The 10455-nt window shown below is 45.6% G+C and overlaps 1 long non-coding RNA gene across 1 annotated transcript; it reads right to left on the bottom strand.

The window, feature by feature from the left end:
* Positions 1–5553: 5553 nt before the first annotated feature.
* LOC119533106 lies at positions 5554–7912 on the bottom strand. The gene is made up of 3 exons (XR_005216579.1): positions 7855–7912; positions 5737–5798; positions 5554–5584 (listed from the first exon to the last, which is right to left on the bottom strand). It is a non-coding gene; the product is annotated as an uncharacterized LOC119533106 (long non-coding RNA).
* Between the last annotated feature and the right edge of the window lie 2543 nt (positions 7913–10455).

The following is a 10455-nucleotide window of genomic DNA, read 5'->3' as shown; positions in this document are numbered from 1 at the left end:
TTCAGTTTCACCCTGAAATACTTCAATCCAAAGGCCTTCTCAGCCCAAGCTGTCTCCTGCATCTGAGGAGCCTCGTCACTCCTCTGTGAAACCTCTCCAGCTCCCTCGTTAAAGAAGTCACTTTTCCTGCATCCCTAAAGCCCCGGGCACACCACCACTGTGACACCCTTTATAATAACAGTGTTCAAGGACCACGGGCCTGCTGTGAGACACTACCCGTCCATAATCCAAGCCTCCCAGGCTCTAAGCAATCAAGAGCAGAGAGAGGCAGGAAACTGGGCCACACTGACCTCACCCAGGGCTCGGGTGTTTCCCCAGAGTGCACCACCCACTGACCACAGTGTCACGCCCTGCAGTTTTTTCTGCCCTGGGCTGGGCTGGCTTCCCCAAGACCAGGAGCTGGTTGAGCAGGAACCTCGTCGGTCTGGGAAGCCCCGCCCCTGGCACCCAGCTTGGTGCACAGTGGATGCACAATGAATGTTTATGGATAGAAAGAAGAGCAAAAGAAAGAAGGAAGGAAGAGAAGGAGGGACGTGGATGCACAGAGATGGGGGAGGAAGGAGAGAGAGAGGAAAGAGAGGGAAGCAAGGAGACTGGGTGGATGGAATGTTTGTATTGCCCTCCTGGGTATTTGAAAGGGGAGCCAGAGCCCACAGCCTTGCCCTTGCAGGAGGGGGAACCCCTCACTAGGAGCAGCATGCAGGGCTTTGGGTTCGGTCCATTCCTGCACCCAGAGTTGCTGTGGCCACCTCGAGGTGTCAGCGTGGTCCTTAAGTCTACCTTGGACCTTCTGTTTCAGAGCCAAATTGTCTCTGACAACGAGACGAAATAAGTCATCAGTTCATAGAAGCTTTCCAATAATGCATTAGATGTTAAGAGTCTTGGAAAGTCATTTGAGGGAAATCTACCTCTTTCCTTTCCCCTATCATTAGCCTTAATTTAAGCCAAAGTGCAGGTGAGGTGGCGCAGCCATTGCAAGAAACCTGAGTGACGACTGTTTAATCCCATTTAGGGACACTTTGAGCAATGACATATTGATAATGAGAGATTTAAAATTCTCTGGTCACTCTCTAGGTAAAGGCTTTTTATGAGGGGAAGAATGAGTAATTCAATGCAGACGATCTAGCCTTTCGTAAGCTTTTATTCATGATTTGTTAGACATGGATAACATAAATTTTGCGACCAATCTATTAACAACTTAAATTGGAACTTGGTATCCCCACTTTCCACAAAGCCTTTCAGAAACGAGTGTAATAACTGGAGGATCAATAATTCCTATTTGGGATAGCATCCGAGGTAAGTGAACATGACTGCAATATTTCTATTTATTGACTATCATGTCAACAAATTCCAACTTGAAGGCTAATAAAACAAGTTACAGCCACTGTCAAGGTTGTTTATCCGTTCAAAGGTACACAACATTTCACTTTTTAAAAATTTGCTAATGTTTCTTATTTTAAAATATCCATGTTTTGATCTGCACTGCCAAGTAAAAATAATTTTGCATTGAATCTGTCAGCTGCCAAGTCACATTATGGCCCATAAAATGGACAGCGGCTTCAGGAAACAAAACATCACAGTTGTTTTAACCCCTGTTTATTGAGTGAAGCATGAAGTGAGTTTATTCAAGGTATCGATGTAAACACAGGCATTAAGAAAAAAGATGCAGCAAGGAAAGAAATAGCTATATTTTACCAGATGAAGAAAAAACTTAGCAGCAGAAGCATTTCCAACCTATAGTTCTAAAACACAGCATGAGAAGCCTGAAAAATGAAATTTTAGTCATTAGAACCTGACAGCTCCCAGTCATAATATGCTGACATGTGTAACAGGAATTAAGAGGTTCCACCGGCAGCATGAACGTTAATTATTTTTTTTTCTTTTTCGGCAAATCATTTATTTCAGCTCCATGAATCAGAGCACAACAGAGGATCACTGGACACTTGTAAACGGCATATTACAAATTCCCAAGGCTTTGTGCTCTTTCTTTTAAATGGATTCTACGTACGAACACTAATTATTGGCTGAATGGAAGCATTCTCTGGTGAGGCAAAGCAAAGAAGGTCTTTTCAGAATGGAAAGAAGTTTTCAGGGGCACCACAAAGGGGCTGAGACCATTGGGATTCTGCAGTTTGGGGCCCCTCTAAGGTGACTTTGAGTTTTAATTGGTTTTCTTTTCAGGGGTGGGTCACAACCTCCTCCCATCCACTCATCCTCCACAAATATCTATTGAGTTCACCGTATGCCAGATGTTGTCCCAGCTAAGGGGAGACAAAGGATTTAGACAAGATCTTTCTCAACCAACTCCTTCTGGGAGGGAAATAAGCACGTACACAAATAAAAGCAGCCAGCTCCGACCCAGTGGATCGGAGATTGTTGAGTGCCAGTGAGCACAAGGCTCACCTAGGATGTGAAGGTCATGCTAAGAGCATGAGCTCTTGGATCACTCAGGGATCAGCTTGCCAGGGTTCAAATTCCAGCTACTTCACCGAAAAGGCATGTGGCCCTGCCCAAGAAACTTGATTTCTTGGTGTCTCAGTTCTCCATTTGTCAAACAGAGATGCTCTTTGAGCTTCTCTCTTGGAGCTGTTGTGAGAATCCAACGAGTCAAAATATGGAAAGCATTCCACATGGTGAGTTCTCAGGAACAGTCGGCATTGGCTGGGGTAGTGACAGGAATCCACCAGGCAGCAGTGAAGACACCCTGGTCAGAAGTTCCTAGGTGGGACCCAGACATGTCGATTTTGAAAAGATTCTGCTGATACCATTGCTGGTTCCCAAATGTTAAGAATCTCTTTTTCACATCATATATTGCAACAGTTCTGGAAGGGCAGAGAGGAGCAGAGAGAAAATGTAGCAAGACAGGAGGGCATCTGGGTTCTGTTGCTGAAGTAAAATAAAGCCCTGCATCTTCACCTTTCCCCCAGCAGAAGAGTGGCATGAGAAAGAAGACAATGGATAGCAAAAAAAACCATGGTTTCTGTGGGTCCAGGATCTTTAGCTGATATTCTAGGGAAGGGGAGAGGAGAGGAGAATAAAGATTAAAGCAGCAATCACAAGCTAGCACCCTGAAATTGGGATGGGGATACCCTCAACAGTATTTTACATACCTGGGAATGTTCATAAATATGCGCTTTTCCAGCTTGAATAAAAAAACAAAATCAAAAGATTCAGCCTCACAGACCCACATTCTTACAGAGAAATAATCCAGAGCTCCCTAGGGTGAGACTGGTCAGGGGAACGCTCTCCCAGCATGGTAAGAAAGTGGAAGCAGAAGCAGGAGCACGTGTGCCCCACATCAGACAGTGGCATTTGCAGGGTGAATGAAACTTTGGGGGATCTTTGAACTGCCACTTGACAAAAAGCCCCAGAGAAAGTTTGGGAACCCAAGTAGCAGGAACAGACTGAGGAGTTGGGAGGCCAGTTGGATGAGGGACAGCCCTTTAGGACAGGAGAGCAGGGGCAGAAGGGCCCAGGTTTTGCAGAGGCTGCTTTGAGTTGCCTCATTTACATGCTTGCTCGCTGTCTCCATCACGGAGCCCTGAGAGCGGGTTAAGTCATTTATGGGGTGATTAATTTTCTTGCAAAGGATGTAGACCTATTCCCGAAGGCCTCACGTAATTCAAAACTAGCACAATTCAAGATTAATTCTCTGGAGGAGGAAATGTAAAGTAGGGATTGCATTATTTCGAAATTCGTGCATAAAGTAAGACTATTAACGTGTTCTACATCACAATTTTGAATTGGCATGATTCAGATCCAAAAAAAAAAAAAAAAAAAATGCAACCACACACTGTATATATATTCTGGGCTTAGGAGAGTTGCTCAGCAGGTGTGAAGACAAACTATCGTTAAGGGGACTTGGGGCCAGAATGCTCTCGAAGCCCCACAGCCTCTGCTGGGACATGCAGGGACACTTACTTACCAAGGCCAATCCTAAAATGCTCATCTCTCCTCTGGCAAGTGAGGACTTTCTGAAGATTCTTTACCTGTAAAGAGAGAGGACACCTTGGTAGCCAGAGGCTTCATCTCTGACCTCAGACACACACGGGTGCAGTCCTAGCTCAAGAACTGGGCACACAATTCTACCTTTCTCTCAGTCTCCTTGTCTGTAAACCAACAATAAAACCTGCTTCGTTGTGCTGTTTTCAGGGTAAAATAAAAGAATGCATGTCGAGCACATGATTTGGTGTCTGGCACATGTAAGGGCTCAATAAATATTACCTTTATATTATTGTTCTAGGTATTTCATGACTTCTTCTCCTCCATCTGCATAATCCAGGATGGTTGGCTGTATTAAAATTTCTGTTAACAGGAGAATTTCTGGGGTGCCAGAGAGATTAAGAGGCTTGTTTGGTTTTTATAACCAGTAACACACCGGGAAGGAGACAGGAACCCAAGTCAGCCTGGCTCACAGCCCATACTCCAGCTATGACTCCCAGTTGGAAGGACCAGGATTCTAAAGTTGTGGGCGCACAGGAGCAGGCTGGGCCTCTCTGGGCCACCGTACTTTCTCCCATAGGTGCTCCCTGGGCGACTGGTTAGACTCGTCCTCGGATGCTGCCGGCATTTCAATAATGCCGGGGACATCACGTGCTGTAAAAACAGAACATCACTGCTTACCAATGGCTTAGAAAAATAATTGTGACCCAGCCTGGCCCCTGTCACTAGTAATTTAGCATATTTCTCCTCTTTTTGTTACCATAGTTTACATGAGTCAAACGAATTATATGTAAATTAGGACGGATGTTAGACTTCAAGTGGAGAAGTGACATGCATAGGTGTGAAGGAGACATTTTCGAATTTTCCTGAATCCCCAATGGAGGCTGGTGACACTTGTTGATGGGAAAGGAAGGTGTTTGGAGATGGAAGGCAGGAGGCTCTCCAGTCAGAGAAATCAGTGGAAGGTAGCTGCCTCTCCAGGCATCCCACCCTCTACTCCCCCAAGCCTCATAGCATCTTTTGTGTCCCCACATTGTGTCCAGATTAACACCCAATCCTTAGCCTGCAGAGCAGGGGCCCTGTTCAACAGCCCTGTCCTTCCTTCTGCCTTCCTCCTTCCATCCTACTGCCCTGCTGCTCGCCCCCTTGGCCTAGAGCACCACACCTCTCTCTTTCATAGGCTCAAATTTGGTGAATCCTTCTTGGTCCCACCCCCACCCTCACCCTCAGATCTGAACACCCTCAGCAGGGCCACTTGTCCCTCCCCTGTAATTCTTATAGATTCCTACCCAAGAATCTGAAAGTTCCTTGAGTTCTCAGGATCTGTTCATTCATTCACTCAATTGCTCATTCATGCATTCACCTGAAAAAGAATTGTTGGGCTCCTTCAATGTGCTAGACCTCGGATAAAATGCTGAGCCCCAGATTCACCTCTCCTCCTTCATTGTGCAGAGTAAGATGTCTCACGGTTAGAAGGAAGGAATGGAGGGGAAAGGATCGCTGCTCCTCAACTGACTTTGAAGCTCCCTGGGTTGTTCTGGGTCTTCACTCGGAGTCTCCACCAGATCCTCAGCACCGTCTTATGAATGATTACTTCCCCATTTTGCTGCTCAGGACATTGCGGGTGAAAGGCAATGGGTAACTGAGAAGATAACACAGAATACGGAGGCACTCAACCTTGGCCTGTACGATCCCAAAGGCCACCCGCCCAACAGCTCTAGATTGTCTCCTCAAGAAAGATCCATGAAGGACTCTCGATGAGTAGACATGGACAAATGACCAACGTGCACATACCCTCTGAGACGTCCACAGAAGGACCACAGCCACCCACTCAGGAGGAGGAAAAGACACACCGCCTACAAAATATGTGGGTGAACAACTGCTAAGCATTGTTGGCCAATGAGTTATAAATAAGTCTTCTTCTTAGGATTTGGCACATTTAATTGAGGGCCCCCAGGTTGTGGGACTTGGAGCCTCACTGTTTTCTAACATCTCATTGTTCCTTCTCCAAAAGTCCCAGCTCTCTTCAGAACACATCCGGGATTCCAGTACTGGAACATACTGTGGTCCACCTAGGTTTGCTGTGCCGGTTTGGGTGTATTATGTCCCCCAAAATGCCGTTATCTTTGATGCAGTCTTGAGCAGGCAGGAAACATATTGGTGTTGATTGGGTTGGAGGCTTATGATTGGACGTTTCCATGGAGATGTGATCACGCAACTGTAGGCGAGAACTTTCATTGGATAATTTCCATGGCGGTGTGGCCCCGCCCATCAGCATGGGCCTTGATTAGTTTACTAGAGCACTATATAAGCTCAGACAGAAGGAGCGAGCTTGTTGCAGCCAAGAGGGACACTTTGAAGAATGCACTGAGAGTGACATTTTGAAGAGGAGCTGCGGCCTAGAGAGGAACGTCCTGAGAGAAAGCCATTTTGAAACCAGAACTCCAGATCAGATGCCAGTCATGTGCCTTCCCAGCTAACAGAGGTTTTCTGGATGCCATTGGCCATCCTCCAGTGAAGGTACCCAATTGTTGGTGCATTATCTTGGACACTTTATGGCCTTAAGACAGTAACTGTGTACAATTCTGGCAGCATTAGCAAACCAGAACAGTTTGCCAAGAGGCATATTAAGAAGAAGGAAACTCCTTCTTAAATTCAAATGCTCAGACCCTGATAATCAAATTCCTTGAGGGCTGTTCTAGTTTGCTAATGCTGCAGAATGCTAAACACCAGAAATGGATTGGCTTTTATGAAAAGGAGGTTTATTTGGCTACACAGTTACAGTCTTAAGGCCATAAAGTGTCCAAGGTAACACATTAGTAATCAGGTACCTTCACTGGAGGATGGCCAATGGTGTCCAGAAAAACTCTGTTAGCTGGGAAGGCACATGGCTGGTGTCTGCTCCAAAGTTCTGGTTTCAAAATGGCTTTCTCCCAGGGCGTTCCTCTCTAGCAAGCTTGCTCCTCTTCAAAACGTCACTCACAGCTGCACTGAGTTCCTTCTCTTTGAGTCAGCTCATGTATATGGCTCCACTGATCAAGGCCCACCCTGAATGGGTGGGGCCACGCCTCCATGGAAATATCTCATCAGAATCATCACCCACAGCTGGGTGGGGCACATTCCAAGCAAATCTAATCCCCACCAAAACATCTGCCCCACAAGACTACATCAAAGATAATGGCGTTTGGGGGACACAATACATTCAGACTGGCACATTCCACCCCCTGGACTCCAAAATGACATTATCTTTCCATATACAAAATACATTCATCCCACAACAATATCACAGAAACTTACATCATTTCAGTAACAATAGTTAAGTACAAAATCCCATCAAAATCAATTTAGGCGTGGTCAGTCCTAAGGCATAATTCCCCTCTAGCTGTGGATCTGTGACCTTAGAACAAGTTATATGCTTCCAATATACAAAGGAGGGACATTCATAGGATAAACATTCCCATTGCCATAAGGAAAAACTGAAAAGAAAACAGGGTTCACAGGACCAAAACAGTTCCTAAAACCTGCAGGACAAACTCCATTAGATTTCAAAGTCTGAGAGTCATTAACAGAACGAAGTTGCATCCTTGGGGCTTGAGAGAGCGGGAGTCTAACCCTTCCTAAGGGCCTTTGCGGCAGCCCATTCCTCTCCAAATGCTTGGGTGAGTGCTCCAACATATCCACACATTGGGGAGACCACCTTCTCGGCCCCACCCTTCTCAAACATCGGGGCAGCTCCCGGATTCCCTTCCATCTCCGGGGCACATGCTCAACCCCTTCAGAACAGTGTGGTGGCAGCCAGGCTCTCCCCAATTCCCTGGGAGTGTGCTCCACCCTCTTTGGGGCTTGGAGGGGCAAGACATTTCCTGAGCATCAAGGTGGAAGGCCCACCCTCGACCTCCAGGGCAAACTCACCCTTTCCATGCGTGTGGGCTGCTCCACTCTCCCAGCCCAAGACCTCTTGACTCCAGACCTCAACCTCCATGGCTCTGTCTTTGAAGAAATTTTTCCTTCAGTTTGTTCCTTGTCTGTCTCCTCCAGTCCAGACTGTCAACGGCTCTGTCTGTAAAGATCTCACAAAAATTCTGTTGGCCTCGCATGAAGCATACAGGGGTCAAAGCCATCAGACAATAGGAGTTTCCACAAATCCTTTCTGGATAATTCCATCTCCAATCTTGGCTTGTACTGAAATGGCAGCTGCGTTCCATGTTTGGTAACATCCTCACGTTGAGCTGTAGCTTCTGGGATTCCACCCGCTGGAAGCTCATAATTTTCCAAGCCATCAGCTTCTGGTTTCTTTGAACCCAAGAGTTCAGTTCTAAGTTTATCTCTCTCTGCTCACATTTTACTATAAGCTGCAAGAAGAAGCCAGGGTACCTCCTCCACATGTAGTCTGGGAATCGCCTCTGCTAAGTATTCCAGGTTGTCACTTTCAAATTCTTCCTTCCGTCTGACATGAGGATTCAATTTTGTGAAATTCTCTGCCACTTTAAAACAAGGATCGCCTTTCTTCCAGTTTGCAACAACACATTCATCATTTCTGCTCAAGTCCTCATCAGAAGTATCTTTATAGTCCATATTTCCACAAACAGTCTCTTTAAAGTAGTTTTGGCCTTTTCTATCAAGCTCCTCACAATTCTTCCAGAATCTTCCCCTTATCCATTTGAAAAGCCGTTCCAACATGTTTGGTATTTGCAAACTCAGCAGCAAAAGCACCCCACTCCTGGTACCAAAATCTGTTCTAGTTTGCTAATGCTGCAGAATGCAAAACATCAGAGATGGATTGGCTTTTATAAAAAGGGGGTTTATTTGGCTACACAGTTACAGTCTTATGGCCATAAAGTGTCCAAGGTAACACATCAGTAATTGGGTACCTTCACTGGAGGATGGCCAATGGCGTCCAGAAAACCTCTGTTAGCTGGGAAGGCACGTGGCTGGCGTCTGCTCCAAAGTTCTGGTTTCAAAATGGCTTTCTCCCAGGATGTTCCTCTCTAGAAAGCTTGCTCCTCTTCAAAACGTCACTCACAGCTGCAAAGAGTTCCCTCTCTTTGAGTCAGCTCATGTATATGGCTCCACTGATCAAGGCCCACCCTGAATGGGTGGGGCCATGCCTCCATGGGAACATATCATCAGAGTCATCACCCACAGCTGGGTGGGGCACATTCCAAGCAAATCTAATCAGCACCAAAACGTCTGCCCCACAAGACTACATCAAAGATAATGGCGTTTGGGGAACACAATACATTCAAACTGGCACAAGGGAAAACTATGTTCCATCTCTTATCAACATATGTTTTAGTTCCCCATCTACTAAGCAAACACCATAAAATGGGTTGGCTTAACATCAGGGAGATATTGGATCACAGTTTCAGAGGCTAGAAGGCTTGCTTTCTCCCAGGATCCATATCTTCTGGCTGACCAGCAATCTTTGGGGTTCCTTGGCTTTTCTGTCACATGGCAATGCACATGGCATTGCCTTTCTCCTCAGGGTTCCGTTGACTTCCGGCTTCTGGCTGCTCCCCATGGCTTTTCCCTCCATCTGACTTTCACTCTGCTTACAAAGGACACCAGTCATCCAGATTATCCAACCTGTTCCAACTGGGCCACACTTCAACTGAAATAACACCTCCAAGAGATCATCTTATTTATAATAGATCTATACCCACCAGAATGTTAACCAAGACTAGGAACATATCCAAACTGGGGAACACAATTCAATCCACCACACAGTATCCACCCCCTCCCCAAATTCTAGTATCTATCATACATATTAAATAGTTGTTGAATTTCTGAATAACTCAATGATTAAGACTCCATGATAATTCCCAATCTCAAGAAACCTATCTATTATCCAGCAGACCAAAAATAATCATAAAATGCATATATAAATAGCTAACAGCTTCCAGTGCCTACTAATCACCAGGTTTAATCCTCATAGCAAACCAGTGAGGCAGGCACCATTATTATCCCCTTTTTACAGATGGGAAAGCTGAGAACAGAGAGGTTTAATAACCTATTATATGATATAATTTATAACAAAGGGCCACAGGATTGCCCATTCTTTCTGTAAAGAAGTATATAGTGAACACCTGCTGTTGGCCAGGTAGACTTGTCCACAGGGATACAAAAAAGAGAGGATTCATGGGGATACAAGATGACTAAGATGTACTCCCTGCCCTCAAGGGGGTCCCAGTCTAGGGTACAAGTAGACCTAAGACAATGTTGGTGACAAGTCCTGACAACAACCAGAACCAAGTGGCATGAGAACCCAAGGGAGGGAGTATAAATGCAGCTGTTACAGGACTTCATGGGAAAGAGTCATTTAAGTTCAGTCCACAAAAATGTGCCTATAGAATTGAAGACACAGGCAAGAGGCAGTCGGAGTTTATAGCCTGTGCCAAGGTAAGAGCAACTCTTACCCGTCTCTTTCCGGTATGTTCTTCACATGCTTGATCATGTCACTCCCTTGTTAAAACCTTCCTTAAATTCCCAGAGCATTTAGAGAAAAGACCAAAA

The sequence above is a fragment of the Choloepus didactylus genome, chromosome 4 (genome assembly GCF_015220235.1).
Source record: "Choloepus didactylus isolate mChoDid1 chromosome 4, mChoDid1.pri, whole genome shotgun sequence".
NCBI lineage: Eukaryota > Metazoa > Chordata > Mammalia > Pilosa > Megalonychidae > Choloepus > Choloepus didactylus.
The sequence above is the reverse complement of the archived record's forward strand: the minus strand, read 5'-3'. Positions and strand labels throughout refer to the sequence as shown.